At 43.9% G+C, this 24597-nt stretch overlaps 1 protein-coding gene across 1 annotated transcript in view; it reads right to left on the bottom strand.

Annotated features, from left to right (window-relative positions):
* The window catches only part of CRYZL1 (crystallin zeta like 1), a gene marked incomplete at both ends in the record, with an annotated part of 54619 nt that extends 32418 nt beyond the window's left edge, over window positions 1–22201 (bottom strand). Inside the window, one exon of the mRNA XM_080696004.1 lies at window positions 22132–22201. The remainder of the gene's footprint in view (window positions 1–22131) is intronic.
* Between the last annotated feature and the right edge of the window lie 2396 nt (window positions 22202–24597).

The following is a 24597-nucleotide window of genomic DNA, read 5'->3' as shown; positions in this document are numbered from 1 at the left end:
GAGTATATTTTGTTCTACTATGCCTGATTCATTAACATAATAGCAACATTCTTCCCATAAGAAAACACAGGTTCCACCCTTTTCAGCTATCAAGGGATTGAGAGCCCTACGGTTTTGAAGTGTTACTTGGGCCAGGGAAGGTCACCTGTTTCTGTAAAGCCGAGTGACTCGGCAGTTGATGTGAGGGCACTTTCAAGTTTATTGCCTAGATCATCAGTGGCCCATAAGGCATAGCCCAGGGCCCCTCCCACAAGGCTGGTTCCAACAAGGAAGGAGCTTAAGGATACCCCAACCAGAATAGGGAGAATAGTAGCTCTTTTTATAAGCTTGGATGGGGTAATCAGATATTGTAGTTCAGCATAGCAGTAGAGTCAGTTGTGGGACCATCGTGACCAAGAAATAGGGAGTGGTGGAGTTGGGATATATGACATTGCTGAGAGTCCCATTGCACCAGAAGAAATGGCCTGGTTGGGTATAACTGGGACTGGTAAGAGTGATATTGTTTTGACAATTGGGATCCTGAGAGGAAGGTGATGTCACAAAAATACAAACTCTATTTGGCAGGGTGATATTGCCTTCTTTGGGTTCCCATAAGGGAATATTTTGGAGAATATGAGTTAGTTTGAGAGGCGAAGGCATACTGAAAGGCATTTATAGGTACTGCTGCTAACAAGGGCCGGGCTAGCGATGCACAAAGGAAACAGTTTGAGGGGCTCAAGGCGGGATTTAGAACCGAGGTGAGATTTAGAACCGATAGAGTTTTGGTAATCAGTTGAAACCACGTATATGCAGGGGAAGATGGGGCGGAGTCAGAGACTTTCCAGAGAGAGTTAAGTATCTTGGATATCTGTGGAAACTTGTGAAATTTGGGTGCCAATGGATATATATTCACGGAAAAAAATAAAGTGAACCGCAAGGGGCAGAGGCATAGCCATTACAGTAAACTTTGGCTGTAACTCCAGAAGCCCATCTTGGATCCCAAGGGTCAGGAACAGTATAGAGGTAGGTTTTAGTTTTGGAATCGAATCTAAAATTTCCCAATCCTAGTTGTCCTAGATAGGCATTGTGGATCTTGCATGACCAATATGGGCATCCGCCATATACATTATCCCAATTTGGGTCACGACAAAAACTTTCACTTTGATCAAAAAGAAAACAAAGATAAGGGTGGGTAGCTTGATGGACTAGCTTAATGGTAGGAGAAAAGGCTAATTGTATACTATGAGAACATCCCGCCAGGGGGCAATCAGCCGTTGCGGCTAGTTCGGTGACTGTTGGGGTCTGCTGAACCACCTGACAAAACTTCCAATGAATCAGCTACATGTAGCACCGAGTGGATATGGAGGGCGTAACTACTTTCCTTGCCCCTGCTAGCCCAATTTGATAATGTTGAGCCTTATTGGCTCAAATAATGCTTCCGTGCTCGTAAACCCCTCGTGCACTGGATAATGATTGGCTGCAAGTTATGTGCTTTGCACATGCAAGAGTGACCTTTAGCTTGATAGGTTAGAATAGTTTCCTGTTGGAAATCTCCCTTGAAGTTTTTTGCTTTGAAATTGGGTTGCCTGAGAGAAATAAACGAGTTCCTGCTTGACACGACTCCCGGCTCCATGTGTTGTTGCTGTTTGGGGCCATCGGCACTCATTTTCCTTTTAAGCCCCACCGCTGACGGGCTGGACCCGTCAGCTGACCATTGTATTAACTTTGGTGTAGGTTTGCTGAACCTTGAATCTCCAGACAAAAGGGGAGGAAAAGATTATGGGAAAGCATATGAAACCAGTGAATATAAAAAGGTAGTTATTCATTTTCAGGTATGGGAGCATCCAAGCAAAGTCGAGATATTTGGAGTTTTAGAGGATTATGGGGAGAGATCGTGGACATATAAGTTGGTTTATTATCTTGAGGTGTCCGGGTTTTTTGTGAAGCTGCTGAAGCAGGTGGCTGGATATATTCTGGAGCCGGTTTGAGCCTAGAAATATGAATCCAAGGAGTATATTGGTTATTGTATAGTTTAAGTTTTGCAGCAGTGGGAGTACATAGGATAACCTGAGCCGGGCCATCCCATTTAGGTTGTAAGGTAGGTTTATCTCCTGGGGGATTAAAATAGACCTGTTGTCCTATGGTTAAAGAGGAAATGGTGGGGGTCTGCTTGGGGTCAGGAAGTAGCCAGTCTTGATATTTCCAAAGTTCTGATCTGAGATGGGATAAGAGAGGAAAGGCTATCTGTGAAGGAAAGGGGGACGTAAGGGACTGCCGAACATGATTTCAAAGGGCGACAAAAGGGAGGGTTTTTTTTGGTAAGGCCCGAATGCGTAAAAGAGCCAGGGGAAGTAATTTTATCCAATCCAAATGGGTTTCCAGAGACAGCTTTGTGAGGATTTCTTTGAGGGTATGATTTGAACGTTCTACCTTTGCTACTGTTTGAGGATGGTATGGGCAATGAAAATGCCAAGGCAGAGATAAAGCTTGGGCTACGGATTGAGTTATTTGGGAAGTAAATTCAGGGCCATTATCAGATTGTAAAGAGGAAGGCATGCCAAAGTGGGGGATAATTTGAGAAATCAGGAGATCAGAAATTGTAGAAGCCCTTGTATTAGATGTTGGAAAGGCCTCGATCCATCCCGAAAAGGTGTTGACAAAGAAGGTATTTGAATCTCTTAACTCTGGACATGTTAGTATAATCTACTTGGCAATAAGCAGCTGAGGTTTGTCCCCTCGCCTGGTGAGCCAGAAAGGCCTGAGGTTTAAGGGGAGTGGTTGGGTTTGTTTTTTTGCAGATGATACAATTGGATGTAATCTGATGAAGGAATCTTTTTGTCTTTAGGTGTAAGGACAAAGAACGATAGCAGGAATAACTCAAGGCTTTGTGGATTTGAATGAAATAAGGGATGTTAATACTGTAAAAGATCAGAATGGGAATGGTTGGAATCGAAGGGGGAGTCCGAAGTATTAGGGGCTGGTGAGGGTTGTCAGCGTCCTGTAATAACAATAAGAAGGGAAGGGGTTGATAAGTTTTTAGAACTGCCTCCTGCACCGCCTGGTCAGCCCTCGCATTGCCCTGAGTTATTGGAGATGAGTCAGTCTGATGAGATTTGCAGTGAACAATACCTAATTGCTGTGGAAGAATGGAAGCCCAGCAGAGTTTGGCTATCAGTTTAGAATTGATAATGGCTGATCCCTTGGAATTGAGAACCCACTTTCCTTCCAAATTGCAGCATGGGAAATTAAGATATGGTAAACATACTTGGAATCTGTGTACAGGGTGAGAGTTTTTTTTTTTTTTTTTTTTTTTTTTTGCGGGTCTGGGGATGGAACCCAGGGGCATTTGACCTCCGAGGTACACCCCCTGCCCTATTTTTTTTTTCTTTATTTTGAAACCGGGTCTCATTGAGTTGCAGAGGGCCTCACTAAGTAGCTGAGGCTGTCCGAGAACCGCGATCCTCCAGGTCTCAGCCTCCCGAATGCTGGGATTACAAGTGTGCGCCATCACGCCAGGCCAGGGTGAGAGTTTTTTGTGCTGCTAATATACAGGCTCTGATAGCTGCCATTAGCTCGGCCTGCTGGTTGTTGGTATTAACAGGAAGAGGATGGGCTTCTATTGTCTCGGTGGAGGAGACCATGGCATAACCCGCCCACCACACTCCATCCAGAAGGAATGAGATCCCATCAATGAACCAAGTAAAATCGGGATCCGTCAATGCCTCACCAGAGATGGTTGAGGGGCAAGGGAGAAAGGCTTCTAGAACCTCACAGCAATTATGTATGGGAGAAGGATGGTTAGTTGTGGCTTCCGGTAGCAAGGAGGCAGGATTTAGGGGTGGGCAGGCCTCAAAAGAAAGGGGGAGATTTTGGAGGAAGGAAACTAAGAGAGATAAGATTCTATAGGGAGGTAAAGTTTGTAAGTGAGTAAATCTCGGAGATGATGTGGAGATAAAATGGTTAAGGGTACTTTGAAATTAAGTTTGTGAGCTTCCTTTTGTAGAAGGTGGCCTGCTGCCAGGGCATGAAGGCAAGGTACCCAACCCTTGACTAGAATCTAGTTGTTTGGATAGATATGCAACTGGGGCAAAGGTGGGTCCATACTGTTGGCCAAGAACTCTGAGGCCCTGCCCTCCCCTTTCATGTATATATAGAATAAATGTTTTTTTTAGATCTGGCAGGTGTAAAACTGGGGCTAAAAGTAACGCCTTTTGTAGGAGACGAAAAGCATGTGATGGGGAAGAGGCCAGGGGCTCATGAAGGGGGCCCTTGGACAGATCATACAGGGGTTTGGCAAGAAGGGAGTAGTTGGGAATCCAGGCCCGAAAATAGCCAGCAAGACCCAGGAAGGAAAGAATTTCATTTTTTGTGTTGGGGACCGGGAAAGTCTGGATAAGCCTCTTGCGGTCTACTGTAATATGTTTTTTACCCTGTGAAATGTTGAAGCATAAATAGATGACCAAAGGGAGAGATAGCTGAGCCTTATTTGGTGAGGCCCGATATCCATGGTCGGCGAGGAAATTAAGCAAAAAGACAGTGTCATGATGGGACTGATTTAAAGAGGGACTACATAGCAAAAGATCATCACCATATTGAAGAAGGGTGGACTCGGAGCATAAAGCATGGAATTAGATTAAATCCTGGGTCAAGGTTTGTCCAAAAAAGTGAGGGCTATCACGGAAGCCCTGAGGCAAAACTGTCTATGTGTATTGTGAAGAATGTCTAGACTGGGGGTCAGTCCAGGTAAAGGCGAAGAGATCTTGAGAATCAGCAACTAATGGTATAGAAAAGAAAGTATCTTTTAAATCAATAACGGAGAAATAGGTAGAGGAGGCAGGAATTTGGGAAAGCAGGGTGTAAGGGTTAGGAACTAAAGGATGGATAGGCTTTACGGTGGAATTAGGTGTAAATCTTGAACTAATCTGTAAGAGCCACTGGGTTTTTTTTACTGCTAAAATAGGGGGTATTATATGGGAAATTGGTTGGTCGAATGTAACATTTGTTTATAAGGTCTTTTATGATGGGTTGTAATCCTTTAAGGGCAGTGGTTGACAGAAGATACTGGGCTCGACTAGGGAAATAGGTAGGGTCTTTTAATGTGATGTGAATTGGAGAGGATTTAACCGCTGTCGGGCTCTGAATATCCCAGATTTCCTGTTTTACCAGATGTTGGGGGAAGGGAGCATCCAGAGATTTGGGAGTCGAATTGGTAAGGAGAAGGAGGAATTGAGTAGTAGGAGGAGGAAGAATGGATATGGTAGCCTGTAGGCGGGAGAGAATGTCTCTTCCCAGGAGAGGCCCAGGGCACTGGGAGCATGACTAAAAACTGGTGAAGAAAGGAGAAATTATCTAAGATACATGTTATGGGAGGTGTTTGTAAAGGAATTAGAGTTTTTCCTCTTACCCTGACAATAGGAGATTTAGAGGAATGGGTGGGGCCCCAGAACACTGTCTGAACTGAGAAAGTGGCTCCGGTGTCTAACAGGAAGGTTATAGCGCGCCCATCTACCTGCAAGTTGACCCTAGGCTCCTGCTTTGTGATGGTCAAGGCTGAGAGGGAAGGCCCAGGGCCCCGTCAATCTTCAAGAGCCATGCCCAGAAGGTATGGGGTGTCAGCCTCACACCCCCCTTTGGGAAGTGGGACAATCAGAACCCCAATGACCCTTTTGGTGGCATTTTAGGCATGGAGTGTTAGGAGGGGGAAAGGACCGAGAATGAAGAGAATAACAGGGCCCATTCTTCCGTCCCATTATCCTGTCATTAGAGGAAACAGTAGACTATCATGGGAGTCCACCGTAGCCTTAAAGGCTGTGGTGGGGTGTGGTCTCCTCCCAAGCCTGATGTCAGGGTACAGCCGGGCGTTCACGGTCAGATACCCTGCTATAGCCAGACTCAGGCAGATAGTCTAAGGAGGACTTACCCAGCTGGAGTGACAGAGATGGTCGGGATGGCCGATGGTGGTGGATGTGGGAAGCAAGTGCCCAAAAAGGAGGACGAGGACGGCCGGTCGAGGGAGAGTCAGGCGGAGGGAGTCCTCTAGGTAGAGGCGTCACCCTGCCGGGTTTCGGCACCAATGAAAGTCTGGTGCAGAAAGGACCCAAGACCAGTCGTCGGAGATGAGCAAGCAAGCAAGCGCGCTTTATTAAGGCTGCCCAGCTCCCTTTTATAACAGGCAGCTGGGGAGTTCTAAAAATTGGAGGGGGTTTCCGTTCGCAGTGGAGGACCGTTAGATGTATGGGGCGTTTACTGATTGGGTAACTCATACCCCAGTGAGTGTGCCACTAGGGGACTGCTTATTGGGGATCCCGTGGCCCCCTTTGGTGAGCTATGAGGTAACCAGCACAATCCAGAAGAGAAGCCAGAAAGGTGCCATCTTTGGCATGACTGGGCTGCTTGTCCTAACAGAGACAGGAGGATTATGGTCCGAGGACAGCCTCAGCTACTACTTAGTGAGGCCCTCTGCCACTCAGTGAGACCCTGTTTTAAAATAAAGAATAAAAAATAGGACTGGGGGTGTAGCTCGGAGGTAGAATTCCCCTGGGTTCCATCCCCAGCACCGTACACACACACACACACACACACACACACACACACACAACCAACTTTACAAGGGCCAGAGAAACTGGGACAAATTTACCAAGGTTAAATTTAAAGGATTTCCAAAGATTTAAAGAAAATTAAAAAAGGAAAATTATGACCCTGAGTCTTCTGTAGAAGTCTCTAACTTTTTTTTTTTTTGGTGGTACTGGGGTTCCTGGAAACCCTTCTACCTCTGGGCTACACTCCCAGACCCTTTTAATACTTTTTTATTTGGAAACAGGGTCTCTTAAGCCAGCATGGCTGGCTTTGAACCTGCATGATCCTCCTGTCACTACCTCCCAAGCACGGGGATTACAAGTGTGCACCACCACGCCCAGCAGAAATCTATAACTTTTTTTTGGTACTGGGAATTGAACCTCTGAGCTACATCCCCAGCCCTATTTTTTTTATTATTTATTTATTTGTTTATTTTTACGGGTATGGGGATGGAAAGCAGGGGCATTCTGCCTCCAAGCGACACCCCCAGCCCTATTTTTTACTCTTCATTTTAAAATAGGGTCTCACTGAATTGCAAACGGCCTCACTAAGTAGCCACGGCTGTCTGGGAACTGTGATCCTCCTGTTTCAGCCTCCCACATGCTGGGATTCCAATTATGCGCCACCATGCCTGGCTCATTCTTTATTTTTTTAAATAATGTCTCACTAAGCTGCAGAGAGCCTAAGTAGCTGAGGCTGCATGCAAACCTGTGACCCTCCTGTTTCATCCTTCCAGCAACTAGGTTTATGGGTGTTGCGCCACCATGCCCGGCTTTACAAAACTTTGTTTTTTTTTTTTTTTTTTTTTTGCATACTGGGGATGGAACCCAGGGGCATTCTACCTCTGAGCTACACCCCCAGTCCTATTTTTTATTCTTTCTTTATTTTTATTTTTATTTTTTTGGTGGTGCTAGGGGTGGAACCCAGAGGCTTTCTACCTCTGGGCTATACTCCCAGACCTATTTTATATTTTATTTGGAAACAGGCTTTCACTAAGTTGCTGAGAGCCTCACTAAGTAGCTGAGGCTGACTTTGAACCTGTGCGATCCTCCTGTCTCAACCTCCCAAGCGTGGGGATTACAAGCATGCGCCACCACGCCTGGCCTTATTCTTTTATTTTAAAACAGGGTCTCACTGAGCTGTAAAGGGCCTCACTAAGTAGCTGAGGCTGTCGGCGAACCGATCTCCTCCTGTCTCAGCCTCCCAAATGCTGGGATTACAATTGTGTGCCACCACGCTTGGCTTTTATGAAACTTTCAATGAAATTCACCTGTATTCTCATTGAAGCATTTCTAAGAGTCCCGCAGTTGTTTCTTTAATTTTTACAGTAAAATTATAAGACTATTTGTGTGTGTGTGTGTGTGTGTGTGTGTGTGTGTGTGTTGCTGTGGATGGATCCCAGGGGCAAAAAAAAAAAAAAAAAAAAAAAAAAGAAAAAAGAAAAAAGTTTAGCTAGAAGAGATGGTGCAATCCATAATCTGATTACAGGTGTGTGCCACGACACCCAGCTAAAGTCATTATTTTTAGCCATTATAGTGTTGAATCCTTTTCTATTGGGTTGCTAACAAGAGATACATCATTTTAAACGAGAACACGTCATACTTCAGTAATAACTACTAAGTACTTGATGAAACTAGGGTACCAGTGCAAAATGCAAATTTGATGAACTTCGTCCAGAACTTGTGAAAATTTCAAGTTAGAAGCCAAGTGCTCTTCTGAGCATAAGTCCTGGTGAGACTACAACAGTGTCATGCCTAAAACCAGGAAGGAGTGCTGGGATCTTAGAGGATTTATTTGAATCCATATAACAAGTTCCTAGAGTATGATTAAGCAATGGTTATTGCTCTCTAGGGAGAAATAATCAAATACTGGTACTAAAATAATATGAATACGCATTAAGAAGTACGTAGAATTGATAAATGTAGCTTGCACCAATCAAGTATATAGAACAGGGTGAGCCAGGTGAGGTGGTACATGCCTATAATCCCAGCACCTGGGAGACTGAGAGGAAGATCGCAGGTTGGAGGAGAGCTCCAGCAACCCAGCGAGACTCTTAGCTACATAGTAAGACACCATTTCAAAAGAAAAAATAGAAAGGGCTGGAAGTTTAACTTGGAGGTAGAATGCTCCTAGGTCCAAACACACTAGTGTCTGTCTGTCTGTCTCTCTCTCTCTCACACACACACACACACACACACACACATATGATTAAATAATGATGAGTCCTACCCTGGTTACTGAAGGTCTTTGTGTCAACGTGCCCATGTGCTTACTGAGGGGTGGGGTGAGGGAAGACCCTAAGCTTAGACATAGCAAGTATTGCACATTAACTGCACCTTGCTCTGCATACTCTTCAGGGCACTCTAAAACCCACATCCAATGCTTGCTATACCTTGGTTTGCCCACAATTTCCCAGCATCTACCCCTGTCTGATCAAGACAGGAGAACCTCAAAGCATCTTGTTATCCCATTTCAGGGCCTCCAGGCAGGCTCTGTTCTCTGGGAGTGCTGTACTAACTCTGCAGGCTCTGCCAGGTAGATAAAGGTCCTGTCTTATCTCCCTCTGGAATGACAATCTACCCAATCCGTTCCATGCTTTGCAATTTACTTAAAAACTGTGGGCATTCTCAGCTATTGTCTGGGTGAATCAGTATCCATTACTACCACCACCACCATCATCATTTTTGCCATACTGGGGATTAGGAGCATGCTACCTTTGAGCTACACCTGTAGCCCTTTTTATTCAACAGGGTCTCACTAAATTGTGGAGGGTTTTACAAGTTGCTGAGGCTGGCCACAAATCGGAGATCCTCCTGTCTCAGCCTCCCAAGTACTGGGATTACAAACTTGCACCACCACGCCCAGCATATTAAATAAATAAATCTCTTTACCTACTTAGTCTGAAACTACTCAGGTCTCCTTTTCCAGAAGTGGAATAATTACATATGAACATCTTGATTTCAATGCATCTCCCTTTGCAATTCCGGAAGCCACTATTTTCTCTGCCAATGGAATCTCTTTTATATTTTGGTGGTAATGGGGATTGAATCAAGGGGCATTCTACCCCCAGATCATCCCTATTCCTTTTTATTTATTTATTTTTGTTTAGAAACAGGGTTGTCCTAGGTTTCTGAAAGTCTTGCTATGTTGCTAAGGCTCTCCTCAAACCTGCAATCTTCCTGTCTCAGTCTTCCAAGTACTGGGATTATAGGCATACGCCACCACACCTGGCTCCCTATTGAATCTTAAAACATATGGCATCTCTTCCAGATCAGCAGTCATGAACCTTACACTATGCCCCAATTTCAACAATCTGGAAGATAACTGTATGTACTGCTAAGGTTCCCTAATGAAAATACTGTTTATATAACAATGCCAATATTTTTAGTCAGATCATGCAAAATAGATCTTCAAAGTAGGTGAATATTGGTCTGGCTGATGGAAAAAAAGTAATGTTTAGTTAGTCCAATTAAGAACTGTGAGCTGGGCATGGTACATGCCAGCAATCCTAGTATTTGGGAGGCTGAGACGGGAGGAACTCAAGTTTGAGACCAACTTCAGCAAATGCAGTATGGCCTTGTTTCAAAATAAAAAAAAATAAAATAGGACTTGGGGTATAGCTCAGAGGTAGAAGGCCCCTGGATTGAATCCCCAGTACCACAAAACAAAAGAACTGTGTGGAATCAAAAATATCCTCAAAGTTACAAAGTAGAAAAAGAGAGGTGCTTTTAAAGATGTGTCCAGAATGTTAAGGAAATGTTAATGATTTCCTTTGCAACTCTAAAAAAGGAATAGTGAGTTCCTAACACTAAGAAAATGTTAGAATGGGTGACAGTCAAGTCCACATGGTTTATTAAGCACTGATCCAGATTAAATGGAACATTTGAATCTTTGGTACAATTTGTACTGAATTTAAAGACATCTGCATAAAGAAAATAACTACACTTTATAAAATAAATATGTTGGGCGTGGTGGTGCACGCTTATAATACCTGCGCTTGGGAGGCTGAGACAGGAGGATCGCACAGGTTCGAAGCCAGCCTCAGCTACTTAGTGAGGCTCTCAGCAACTAAGTGAGATCCTGTTTCCAAATAAAATATAAAATAGGGCTGGGAGTATAGCCCAGAGGTAAAAGGCCTCTGGGTTCTACCCCCCAGTACCACCCAAAATAAATAAATAAAATAAAAATATAAATTAAAATATATATTTATCATGATATATTTATCATGATATTTCAAAGAAAGTCATGTAATTTCAAAATTATATGTCTTACTATAAACTTTACTAAATCAAAAAAGTGCTGTGTAAAACTTCGTTTGTGGTGCTGGGGATTGAACTCAGAGATTCACATATGCTAGGCAAGTACTCTACCACAATCTCACATCCCCAACACAATATATAATTTTTTATTTTATTTTATTTTATTTGCAGTACTGGGGATCGAACCCAGAGGCATTATACTTTTAAGCTACACCCCAGCCTAATTTTATTTCTTATTTGAAAACAAGGTCTCACTAGATTAATGCAAGTTTTACTCCTTGCTGAGGATATCCTGGAATGTAAGATCCTCCTGTTTCAGCCTCTCAAGAAGAGGGATTACAGGTGTGCACCACCATGTCTGGCTATGAAATTTTTTAATAACAATGAACTTGTTTTAAAAAGTAGGCTGATAGCTGGGTAGGGTGGCACATGGCTGATTCCAGTACTTAAGAGGCTGAGACAGGAGTATTGCAGGTTTGAGGCCAGCCTCAGCAACTTACTGAGACTTTTAGCAACTTAGACTCTGTTTCAAAAAAAAGAAAAAAAGTTACAGGCCTGGTGGTATAGCTCAGAAATAGAATGCCTCTGAGTTTGATCGCTAACACGTGCACTTAAAAATGCAAGAGAGCTGGGCAGAGACACATGCTTGTAATCCCAGCTTTCATGAGGTGGAGACGGGAGGATTGGGGTTTGCAGACAGCCTCAGCTACTTAGTAAGGCCCTCGCAACTTAGTGAGACCCTGTTTCAAAATAAAGAATAAAAATAGGGCTGGGGGTGTAGTTTGGAGGTCAAATGCCCCTGGGCTCCATCCCCAGACCCGTAAAAACAAACAAACAAACAAACAAACAAACAAAGTAAAAGATTTTGTAATTTTACAGGTACATCAAAATTTTAAAACATCTGACATAAATTCACAAACTGAAGATTGTCATTTACACACACACACACACACACACACACACACACACACACACACACACATTTGGCAGTACTGGGGATTGAACCCAAGGGCATTCTACCTCTAAGCTACAATCCTAGCCTGATTTTTTATTCCTTATAGCTGAGGTGGCAGACAGAGACCCTGCAATCCTCCTGCCTCAGCCTCCCAAGTACTGGGATTACAAAAGTACTGGGATTACAAGCGTGTGTCACCACGCCTGGTTTAACATTTAAGGTTTTTACAATGATGCCGGGCGTGGTGGCGCACGCTTGTAATCCCCGGGCTTGGGAGACTGTCAGGAGGATCGCACAGGTTCGAAGCCAGCCTCAGCTACTTAGTGAGGCGCTCAGCAACTTAGTGAGACCTTGTTTCCAAATAAAATATAAAGAAGGTCTGAGAGTATAGCCTGGAGGTAGAAAGCCCCTGGGTACCACCCTCAGTACCACCAAAAAAAAAAAAAAAAAATTTTTTACAATGAAAATATTTTTTCAAGCTGGGCTGGTGGCTAACACTTGTAATCCTAGCATTTGGGAAGCTGAGATGGGAGGATCACGGTTAAAGGACAGCGTCAGCTACTACTTAATGAGGTCCTTTGCAACTCAGTGAGACCTTGTTTCAAAATAAAGAATAAAAAATAGGGCTGGGGGTGTACCTTGGAGGTAGAATGCCCCTGGGTTCCATCCCCAGCAGTACTGCAAAAAAAAAAAAAAAAATTCATTATGGTCATATAATGAACACTCTAAAACATTTTAGAGTGATGCTGAGGTAGGATTGCAAGCTCAAGGCTAGCCTCAGGAAGTCAATGAGACCCTGCCTCAAAATAAAAATAAAAAGGGCTGAGGATATAGCTCAGTGGTAGAGAACCTCTGGGTTCAATCCCCAGTATGAGAACAACAACAACAAAAAACAAACAAAAAAACAACAAACCTATAGAAACAAATATTAAAAGGGTACTTATTAAAATAATTTTTGGTAAAAGCAGAAAGAATTGTATAAATTAAATACTGGACCATAAGTACTGCAAAGTAGTAGTCAATAAAGATACTGATCTGTTGAAGGATTTTTTTTTTTTTGGTGGTACTGGGGTTCCTGGAAGCCCTTCTGCCTCTGGGCTACACTCCCAGACCAATTTTTACATTTTTATTTGGAAACAGGGTCTCCTAAGCCAGCACGAGCGGCTGACTTCGAACCTGCGCGATCCTCCTGTCTCTGCCTCCCAAGCGCGGGGATGACAAGCGTGCCCACCGCGCCGGCTGTTGAAGGATTTCTACAAATTCAAGGGAAAGTAACTTCGAACAGGCTTACCTTTGCTGTGCACGAGCTCCCCTGTCTCGTCTACTCTACTCAGCCCAGGAGCTCATTTAGGAATAAGTCAATAAAACCTCCACAGACCATCCCTTGCCTGCGCTTTCGGGCCAAGTGTTGAGTATAAGAGCACTCTCAAATCCAACAGACAGAAAACTGGAAGAACCTTTTCTCACAGTTTTGCTGTAGTCAATGGGGGTATCCTAATTCAACCATAACATCTTTGTACATATTATATTTGTCATAAAGATGTTTGTCTTTTATGATGTCCTGTGGAGCCTGCTCATTGATACTGGGGATTAAACCCAGGGGCATTCTAGGCCGGGCGCGGTGGGCACGCTTGTAATCCCCGCGCTTGGGAGGCAGAGACAGGAGGATCGCGCAGGTTCAAAGCCAGCCACGTGCGCTGGCTTAGGAGACCCTGTTTCCAAATAAAAATGTAAAAATAGGTCTGGGAGTGTAGCCCGGAGGTAGAAGGGCTTCCAGGAACCCCAGTAACACCCCCCAAACAAACAAACACCCAGGGGCATTCTACCTCTGAGCTACCCCCTGAGGCTATTTTTTATTTGGAAATGGGGTCTTGCTAAGTGGCTGAGAGCCTTTCAAAAGGGCTGAGGCTGGTTTTGAACCTGCAACCCTCTTGTCTCAGCCTCCCAAATACTGGGTTTACAGACATATGCTATCATACCCACATGATTTAGTGAAATAAATATAGCAAACCAAGATAAAGAACAAAACATGTACAATTAGGATTTACTTCTAGCACATAAATATTAAATTTATCAGTTAAAACAGTCAAAATTCAAACATGAGGAATAACATTACTAAAGTCTAAATTACTGTCATAATTTAAAAGCTTTAATTTTAGGAGCAGTGGCACATACTCAGGGGGCTGAAGCAGGAGGTATGTATGTGTGGTGAGGGTGGAATCAGGGCCTTTTCTACCTCTGGGCTATAATTCCAGACCTATTTTATACTTTATTTGGAATCAGGGTTTCACTATGTTGCTGAGAGCCTCACTAAGTAGCTCCGGCTGGCTTCGAACCTGTGCGATCCTCCTGTCTCAGCCTCCCAAACGCTGGAATTACAAGCGTGCGCCATCATGCCAGGCACCTCAGCCCTATTTTCTTTTTCTTTATTTTGAAACAGGATCTCTCCCACCTTTTTTTTTTTTTTGAAATACTAAGGATTGAACTCAAGGGCATTCTACCTTTGAGCTACACCCCCAGACCTATTTTTTATTCTTTATTTTGAAACAGAATCTCACTAAGCTGTGGAGGGCCTCACTAAGTAGCTGAGCCTGGCCTCAAACGTATGATCCTCCTCTCTCAGCCTCCCAAGTACTGGGATGACAGGCATGCACCACCATGCCTAGCTTATTTTTTTATTTTGAAACATGTCCTCACTAAGTTGCAGAGGGCACTGCTAAGCTGCTGAAACTGGCTGCAGACCTTCAATCCTCCTGTCTTTACCTCCCAAGTACTGAATTACAGGAGTGTACCACCAGGCTCAGTTTAATTTTTAACAATGTTTTTAATCTGTGAGACTTTTCATAAATATCCACACATCAGAAAAAGAAGTGTGTCTAACCATGTGCTCAGATAGTTGGTTAAATATGGCCAGTGTAAGTAAAGTAACTAGCAGGAGATTTGGTTCAAATACTGTATTTTGTAGGCTGTGGAGGATGGTAGTACTAATCGGATCAGGTACAAAAATCCACTAAGACACCGATACATATAGAGGCTGTGCTTCAAGAGGGAGGTGGCTGCATGATCATAACTGTTAGAAAACACCTCTACGTTGTTTGGTTGCCAGTCTCTAGAAATCTGTGTGCTCTGACATTGGCATAAGCCATGAGTACACAGGGGTTCTGTTGCAAATAGCTGCACTTTTTTTCTGTGCCTTTGGGCAAAAGGAGATGCTGTGACACTCACTTATACCTCAACTCTGGAAAGCAAGCCTGGCAAATAGCATGTGCTTGAAGAACTTTTTACTTTTATCTATAATTTAAACCTTAAAAAAAAAAAAAAAAAGGAGCCACGGGTATGGTGGCAAAGGCCTATAATCCCAGTTGCTGGAAGGCTGAGATAGGAGAATGTCAGGTTCAAAGGCAGCCTCAGAACTCAGCAACTTAGTGAGTTTCAAGTTAAAAAATGAAAGCGCTGAGGGTATAGCTCAGAGGCAGAATGCCTCTGGGTTCAATCTCTAGCAACACACACACACACACACACACACACAATGACAACCCAGTTGTGTGGTCTCTATTACTAAAAGAGTTTAAGTAGAGGCTGGGTACACAGTTTTAGGGGCTTTATAAAAGGGATTGAAGGATTAGATGAGTGGGACAGGAGAATTATCAGATGATTGTTAAGGTTTTTTCTAATTATGATACTCTAGATTTCTGTCAATATTATAAGAACATACTTAGCCGGGTGTGGTGGTGCACACTTGTAATTCTAGCATTCAGGAGGCTGAGACAGGAGGATCGTGGTTCAAGGACAGCCTTAGTTACTTAGTGAGGCCCTTTGCAACTCAGTGAGACGCTGTTTCAAAAGAAAGAATAAAAATAGGGCTGGGGGTGTAGCTCAGAGGTAGAATGCCCCTGGGATCCATCCCCAGTACTGTAAAATAAATAAATAAATAAATAAATAAATATAAAAAAACATACTTAATTGACTTTATATGTATGTGACCTAATCCCTAATATTATGCAACTTGAAGCATGTCTTCAGATAGCTAGAGAAGTGGAAAAGGAAAATTATTCCTTTTTTTTTTTAAACATAGGCTTTAGGCAGAAATTTTTCAAAAAGAGGTATTTGTTTGGAGATGTCAAATTGTTGCTATCTATTTAGTAAATGATTTCCAATACTGAGCAGAAAGACATCCAATGAAGACCTTTATTTAATCTGCAAAGAAGTTTTTAATACCTACCGCTATTCCATGAGAGCTCTACTTTTATTCTGAGTTGACTTCAAGAATACATTTTCTTGGGACTTCCGGGAAGATGGCGACCGAGAAAAGCGGGGCTTAAGAGTCCAGCTAACAACCAATCTCCATTACCACAAAAAGAGCGCCTTTCATAGCCAGAAAACACCATCACCAGAAAAACAAAAAAACCACCAGGCTCCAGAGAGAAAGCGGACTGAGAACAGAGCTCAGGGCCACAGAGGAGACACACGCGCCCGAGGACGCGGCAGCAGCGCCATACTGCCGGCGGCAGCGGCGAACTCAGCGGACGGCTACAGCAAGCCAGGTGAGCCGCTGCGGAACAGCCAGGCGGGATCTTTCGGCGCAGACAGCATTTAAAGCTCCCAGTGGCTGAGCTCAGCACACGCTGCAGGGATTCAGAGTGGAAATCAAAACCAGAAAAGAAAAAATACGCCAGCCTCATGGCCGAGGGCGTGGCAGAGGCGCCATATTGCCACCGGCAGCGGCAGCAGCAGTGAATTCACCGAGTCCAGTACAGCTACATCTACGTACTCAAGAACAGTGAGTCAAATTGCGGGCCACAGAGGAGAAATCCCAGTACTGTACTCCCTGGGACTTGACCCAGTGGGGGAGGAGCGGTGGCAGAGATATCACACCATAGGAGAACGTGCATCCTGGCACCCCCCACAGTCTAAAGCAGCCTCTATCGACTCCCTGGGTCGGAGACTCTGTGATACAACCCAGTAAAGGAGTAGTAGGGTCTGAGATAATACAGACTCGAGATCCAGAGCACCTTAAGTGAAGCCATAGTGACCCAAGGGAAGAACCCAGAGAAGGCACAAACCTCCGAAATCATGGGAAAGAGGAATAACACTGAAGTAATAAATGTGCACAACCCCACAACATCAGAACCTGATAAAACAGAAAATCAGAGATTTCTAGAAGATCAAATCAGGAAAATAACCGTAGAAATAATAGAGGTGCTTCGAAAAGAACTCAGAGAGAGCCAAAAAGAGATAAAGGATGCAATTAATGAAGTAAAGGCCTCAATTCAAAGCACAAACAACCGATTAGACCACATGGAGAACAGAATCTCGATCTTAGAAGATGAGCAATCCAAAAATGAATGCATAGTTTCTAATCTAGAAAAAGATATCCAACAGCAGGAATCTGACATTGAAGAAATATGGGCCCATCTTAAGAGAGCTAACCTAAGAATAATTGGAATAGAGGAGGGAAAAGAAGGTGAAACCAAAGGGATCAACAATCTCTTCAAGGAAGTAATAGCAGAAAATTTTCCAAATATAGAGCAAGAGGTTGATACACAGATCCAGGAAACTTATAGAACTCCCTTTAGACAGGATCCGAGAAGAGGATCCCCACGCCATATAATTGTCAAAATGACCAATGTGGAAGCCAAGCAGAGAATCTTAAAGGCAACAAAAACAAAGGGCCAAGTGACATTCAGAGGCAAACCAATTAGAATCACTCCAGACTTCCCAAACCAAGTCATGAGAGCCAGAAGGGCTTGGAGTAACATATTCCAAACTCTGAAAGAAAACAACTTCCAGCCAAAAATTTCCTATCCAGCAAAACTTTCTATCAAATTAGATGGAGAAATAAGAAGCTTCCATGACAAACAGAAACTGAAGGAATTTATGTCTTCAAAACCAGCGCTAGAGAAAATACTCAAAGAGATTAACTACAAAGAAGAAATAGGTAACACTCACCAGAACCAGAGAAACAAGAGTTTCCATCCAACAGACAACTAAGATTGGTTATCTGTGGAGATTCATTATTTATGTTAGTCTTTTACCTATCTCTAAATTGTATTGTTTGCCTTTATTGTTGTTAATTTTTAGGATTTCTAGTTGCAATATTAATATACCTTCAGATATAGCATTTGGAAATATTTTATCCCATTCTATTAGTAACTGTTAACTCTGTTTACATTGTCTTTGGATATACAATATTTTCTTTTATTTTTTAGGGAGTTTGTATATTCTTCTGTTACCTTTGCCATTGAAATCATATCCAAGAAATCACTGCCAATTTCAATGTTGTGAGGTTTTATGACCCAGATTTTCTCCTAAAAGTTTATAGTCTTAAGATTTATATTTAGGTCTTTTATCTAGTTTGAGTTAATACTTGTATGTGGGATTAGGTAAGGGTCCAATTTTATTCTTTTCCATGTAATTATTATTTTTCAACAATATTTAGTTAAAAGATTATTATTTCCACCACCAAATGTTCGTGGAAACCTTGTCAAAAATAACTTGACAATATAGGGAAGAAGTTAGCTCTAGGCTTGTATTTAACTCCAATGGTCTATATATCTGCCTTTAGAACAGTACTACACTGTTTCAATTATTGTAGCTTTATATGGTTTGAAATCAGAAAATATACATCTTCTAGCTTTGTTTTTGCTTCGAGATTGTTTTGGGTATCTAGAGTCCATATTCCATATCAGGATAGATTTTTTTCTGAAAAATAAATATATGATAGTTTCACCTAAAAAAAAGAAAAAAATATTCTCTGGTAAGAAAGAAAGCAAAAAGAAATATTGAAATGTTATCTTTAAGTCATCAAAAGCTTGGTATCAGACAAATGAAACTGTTATGTGAGATTATCATTTTTAATTTTGGATAAATTGCTATAATACTAGATGTCAACCACTAAGCCAAGCATGGGAGGGAGGGATGGGGAGAGAATGGGGTGGGGATCGGGTGGGGGCTGACTGGGCGATGTGTGCATGTATGTCTACAAAAGTTTGTATCCCACTATGATGTATGAATACAGTGCACCAATAAAATAAAATTTAAAAAAAAAAAAAAAAAAGAATACATTTTCACTTAAGAGTCTAGGATTTTTCATATGAGGCACCCCTTTTCCTAATCCTAGTGGGGAGTGCTGTATGGATGGGGTGGGATGGTCATTACCCAAAGATTGGAAAATTTTGGCCTACTTACTTTTCAATGTGTGTCCACTTAATATAGTATAATCCATAATTAGAGATAATCCATAATATAATCCAAAATGGCTATATTTATGAATCAGTATATTTTCCCACATTGTACTGCTGGGTAGAGATGGAGCCAGTGCTGTGAGGGATGAAATCTTCTATTTTAGGCTGTCTTTATCATGTGACCTTGGGACAATATAGTGGATGTTGATGGAGATGAGGCAGAGAGGCAATTGAGGGATCCTTCCTAATCTCTCTCTCCTTTTGTGATATTGGGGATTGAACCTAGGGGCATTCTACCTCTGAGTAACATCAGCCCTACTTTTAAACAATTTTATTTTGAAATAGGGTCTTGCTAGGTTGATGAAGAATCTCTTGGATTACAGGCCTGGGCCACCATGTCTACCTCCTTCCTAATCTCTTAACATACTTTTCTCCCTCATACCCAATAGAAAAAAATCTCCACCTACTAACATAACTGCAATCTGTAAAGCTTACTTAATTTTCAATTCACTGTAGGCCTTTTTTTTTTTTTTTTGTGGCACTAGGGATGGAATCCAGAAGCATTCTACCTCCTTTGAGCTACACGCCCAGCCCCATTTTTTATTCTTTATTTTGAAATCATGTCTCACTGAGTTGCAAAAGGCCTCACTAAGTAGTAGCTGAGGCTATCCACAAACCGAGATCCTCCTGTTTCAGCCTTCCAAATACTGGGGTTACAAGAATGTGCCACCACATCCGGCTTCTCACTATAGGGTCTTAAAGAAATAATTTCTTGGCTTTAAATACAAATATGAATTGTAATTTTTACTTAAAATTTACTAAAAATTCAAAATATTGAGATAATAATCCCACAAAATATATCATAATGTATAAAACCAGAAAGTATTATTTTGCAAAATACATATTTTGCCATGTATGAGTATATGTGTTCTTGGTTGTATTCATAGAATTCTACTTAGTTCAGTGTAGTAATATCCATTAAGTTTACCAAGGGTGTAGTCTTTGAAACAGTCTATGTGAAGTTTAGAAGCCAAGAAAATAGATTTTTACTGATCAAGAAACAAACAAAAAAGGCTTTACCACAAACACAACCAGAAAATACAGTGACTCTACAGTGAGGCGTTTTATGAATTCCCAAACTTTCCCACATGTCTTCATTCAGGGGCACACAAATAAATGAGTCAAGTTTCTCTACTGACCAATGTATGGTTCTGGTCCAGAAATCTAAATATCCTTCAGTGTTTTTTTTTCTTTTTCTTTTTGTGGTACTGAGATTAGAATCCAGGGGTATTCTACCTCCGAGCTACACCCCCTGCCCTATTTTTTATTCTTTATTTTGAAACAGGGTCTCACTGAATTGCAAAGGGCCTCACTAAGTAGCTGAGGCTGGCCTTGAACTCCGATCCTCCTGTCTTGGCCTCTCAAATGCTATGATTATGAGCATGCACCACTACTCCCAGCTTTATTCTTTATTTTGAAACAGGGTCTCACTAAGTTGTGGAGGGCCTCACTAAGTAGCTGAGGTGGGCCAACAACCTGAGTTCCTCCTTGTCTCAGCCTCCCAAATGCTGGGATTACAAGCGTGCACCACCATGTCCAGGTTTCTTCAGGTTTTCAACTCTCTTTTTCAATCAGAACAACCAATCTATTTCACTGCAAATGTCAGGCAGCTTGATCATGTATGGGGAACTCTATTCAAATCTGAATATTGAAGATCCTCTGCTGCAAGCTGGAGAAAAAGCATCAAGAAGTGAAATTAAGCCGGGCCTGGTGGCACATGCTTGTAATCCCAGCATTCAGGAGGATCATGGTTGGCGGACAGCCTCAGCTACTTAGGCCCTCTGCAACTTAGTGAGACCCTGTTTCAAAATAAAGAATAAAAAACAGGACAGGGGATGTAGCTTGCTGGTCAAATGCCCCTGGGTTCCATCCCCAGACCCGCAAAAAAAAAAAAAAAAAAAAAAAAAAAGTGAAATTAGTCATAAAAGGTAATAATTACATATTGCAGTGGTTGATGGGTAGAATTTAGAAGTCCGAAATGACTCTGGTTTGAATCCTAAGTAACCTCAGATTTGCTGCAAGAATTAAAACAGTAATATATGCCAAACACTCACTGTAGGACCTGACTTTCAATAAATGTTAATTGTTTTTACTATTTTTTTCAAATTGGGCAAGGAAAATTTAAAGTAGTTCTGAAACCCATATAACAGAGCTGGGAAGGACTAGTCAAGTGCAACTATACTTTTAGCACCTTTGAATTTCTGTAATGGTCCATTATATTATCTAGATCTGCTCTGTAGAAAACAGTAGCCAATAGCTACAGGTGGGTACTGAGCACTTAAACTGTGTGTAGTCAGAATTGAGGTTTTCTACAAATGCACATTAAATTTGAAAGGCTTAATACAAAAAATATCTTTTTTTAATAGTTGATTTTTTAATTGAAATAAAAATTTGAATATACTGGGTTAAATTAAACATAATATAATGTGTTTCATTTTTGAAATGTGGCTACCAGGAAAGTACCCAAGTGGCTAGAATTATATTTGTGTTAGATATAAGTGATGTAAAATCTTGCTATTTCTAGTGGACTGGCAGCACCTTGTTACAAATGCAGGTTCTTAGGTCCAGACCTACAAAATCAGTATCTGCACTTCCAAGTGATCCTGAGGTAATTCTTCCTCATTGCTCCAGAATATTCCACTCTTCGCCTTAGTGAAGAGGGAAAATCTGACCCTTTAGCCACATAAACGCGAATATTCTCGCTCAAGGTGATAAGTGCCTGTAGAAAAAGAAATGTACGAGGAGAAAGCAGTGGCAGGGAAGGAGTAATGGAGGGAAAACACAGGGAGAAAAAGGAGCTGTGGGGGAAAATTCAAACTGAGAGATTAAGTGGAAAGGAACTTCCTGACCTTTTCCTCCATAAATGCGGAGGGAGATGAAAACTGAGAAAAACATCGACCATCAAACCCTGCAAAGGGCCAGGAAACCGCGCGTCAATTAGGTCTCACGCGCCCCTCAGCGGCCTGAGCTGAGCTAGGCCTGAGTTCGAGCGCATCTGAGGTTGGCTGCGGCGCGCACCTCCATCCTCCCCAAGACTAGACGGCTCCTCGGGGCAGCGCTCCACCTTTCGCCAAAAGTCGGGTTTCCCAAGACACACGACGCGCTTCCCGGGGCTCACCTGCCTCGCAGCAGCCCTAACCGCCAGCGCCTTCGCCACCGCCACCTTCAGTCTTTTCTCAGGAGCCCGCCCCCTCGGACTCAGACGGTTCTCCAATTGGTCAGGCCGCTCGTCACTCCAGCAGGGCGGAGCCTGGCTCAAAGCGGCTGCAGAGAACGCCATGGCAACCGACCTAGGAACTACAGTTCCCGGCATGCTCTCCTGGAGGGAGAAGGAGGCACCGCCCCTGGGCCTACCAATAAATGGAAGAAATTGGAGTCGCCCCGACGAATTTCGTTTTATGCAAATTTACTTAAGGCCACACCCTTCCTCATTCCAAACGACCCCCTGCTATCTTCCTCTGGCTGTGCCCCACCTCCCTTTTCGTTTCTATTTTTTTTCTGAAAAAACTCCTGTAATTTAGTTGAATGCAACTTAGCTATTGTTTCGCACGGCAATGACCAGATGCACCGGATCGTGGAACAAAATCTCGAGACCAGACACCTTCAGTTACCCCTTTGTGGGAGGAGGGCAGGGAGGGGAGGTAAAGAGCCTCCTCTCAGAGCCTGCTGATTGGCTTATCCGGCTGTCACTCGGTACGCATCCATTTTATAGGCTCCGCCTCCTTTCTTTCCCGCGGTGGGCGGGGCCGGAGGTGGGAGGCGGGGAGGAGGTGTGGTCCTCCCTTTCCTATTGGCGGACAGTTGTCCCCGCCCATCGGTGGGCGGAGACCGAGGGGTGGTTGCGGGCGGAGGAGGCCTGGGAGGGAGATGAGGAGATAGGCGGGAGCGAGGGAGCGAGGGAGGGAGCGAAGGAGGTAGAGAGGAGCGGAGGAGCGGGGAGGGAGCGCAGCTTGGTTGCTCCGTAGTACGGCGGCTCGCGAGGGCGACTCCCGAGCGGGCCCGGGACGGGCGGGGATGGTGAGCGGGGCTGCGGCTGCGGCGTCCGTCCCCGCGGCGTGTGAGCTGCACTGATTTGTGCCCGGGGCGGCAGCGCGGACCCGCCCGGAGATGAGGTGAGGCGCGGGCGGCGGCGCGGGGGCGGCGCGGGGGTCGGCGCGATGGCCGCCCGGGGCGCCGCGCGCGTCCCTCCGGCCGCCCTTCACCGGAGCCGCGCGCCGGGAGGCGCGGCCGGGCCGTCCCTCCGCCTCGTCCTTCCCCGCGCTCCCGGGCGGCGGCGGGGGTCGGGGGCCGGCGCGGGGCCGGGGCGCCTCGGCGGGCCCGGGCGGCGGCCGCGGGCGGGCGGGCTGGCGAGGGGCGCGGGCGGGCGGGCGGTCCTGCCGGGCTGACCTCGCGCCCTCGGCCGCCGGAGGGGCGGGCGGCCCGCCTCGCCGCCTCCCGGGGCGCCCGCGGGGAGCGCATCGCGCCGCCCGCCGGTGCCCGGCCTCGAGCCCTCGGCTCATCCCTTTTCATTCTTCCCGCTTGCGTGTCTGCAAAATCCTGTCAGTGAAGGGCAGTCAATGCCGTCTGCCCCCGGGCTGCTGCCGGAGGTGTTTAACAGGACGCGGCTCCTGGCGGTGAGAGCGGGTCCCCCGCTCAGCCGCTCCTCCTTCCCTCCTGCACGCGCCCACTCGGGTTTCTGGTGTGGACCCGCGGTACCAATTGTGGTCACTTCTTGCTTGGACAAGGAAATGTAATCCGAATTCCCAGAAAGAAAAAAAAAAAAAAAAAAGAAGAAGAAGAAAGAAAGCGATGAGGACTAGGCTGCGCCCTCCTTCACGCCCGTTTGCCTTTGGATTAGAAGACAACTTCATAGATTACATTTCCTATAGGGCAATCTTTTGTTGTGATTCAGAATAAAGGCTTTGCTTTTGAAGAAATGGATTAGCGGCTTCTCGGTTGAGTTGGAGGCTAGATTTTTTGATAGCCTCTTGAATATGAAAGTTTCCTTTCGAACTTTGGCATCATCGGTGCTATTCAGAATCCAGAACCAACCTGGAATTTTGAAGGCATGCATAACTCCGGCCAGATGCGGTTCTTTGTGTTTATCAACATGTTGGCATCTTTCTCTTGTTATTTCCGTGATCAAGAATGTACAAATCATCAAAACAAATCCAATGAAAAGTACAGCTAGTAAAGAGAAATATACAAACAAATGCATCTGGAAAATTGCTATTCTGTCAGCGGGGAGGCAGATTTACTAATCCAGTTGAACGGATGAAGAGAAAGGCTCAGAGAGCTAGCTCATGGATTATGTAGTGGACAGGATGTGAGGGCAGAAACTGGGGCCAGGAGCCAAGAGGCCAGCTGGCTTGCATGGTACCACTCAACCCCCAAAGAGGAGGAATGAATTTGTTGGGATACCTTTATTTTTGAGCGCCTTTAAGTATTGATAGTGCAGAAGCTTGAGCACCCCTCATAGTTATTTCTGCCTGTCTTTCTGAGAACAAAATACCATGGATGTGCTTAAAAAATATTTCTTTGCTAGTTTTCTTGAAACATTTATGTTCTTTGCATAGGAGTTTGCTTATAACTAAAAACTTTCCAA

This window comes from Muscardinus avellanarius (assembly GCF_963383645.1).
Source record: "Muscardinus avellanarius genome assembly, chromosome: 5".
NCBI classification, from domain to species: domain Eukaryota; kingdom Metazoa; phylum Chordata; class Mammalia; order Rodentia; family Gliridae; genus Muscardinus; species Muscardinus avellanarius.
This window is presented reverse-complemented; position numbering and strand designations above follow the sequence as displayed.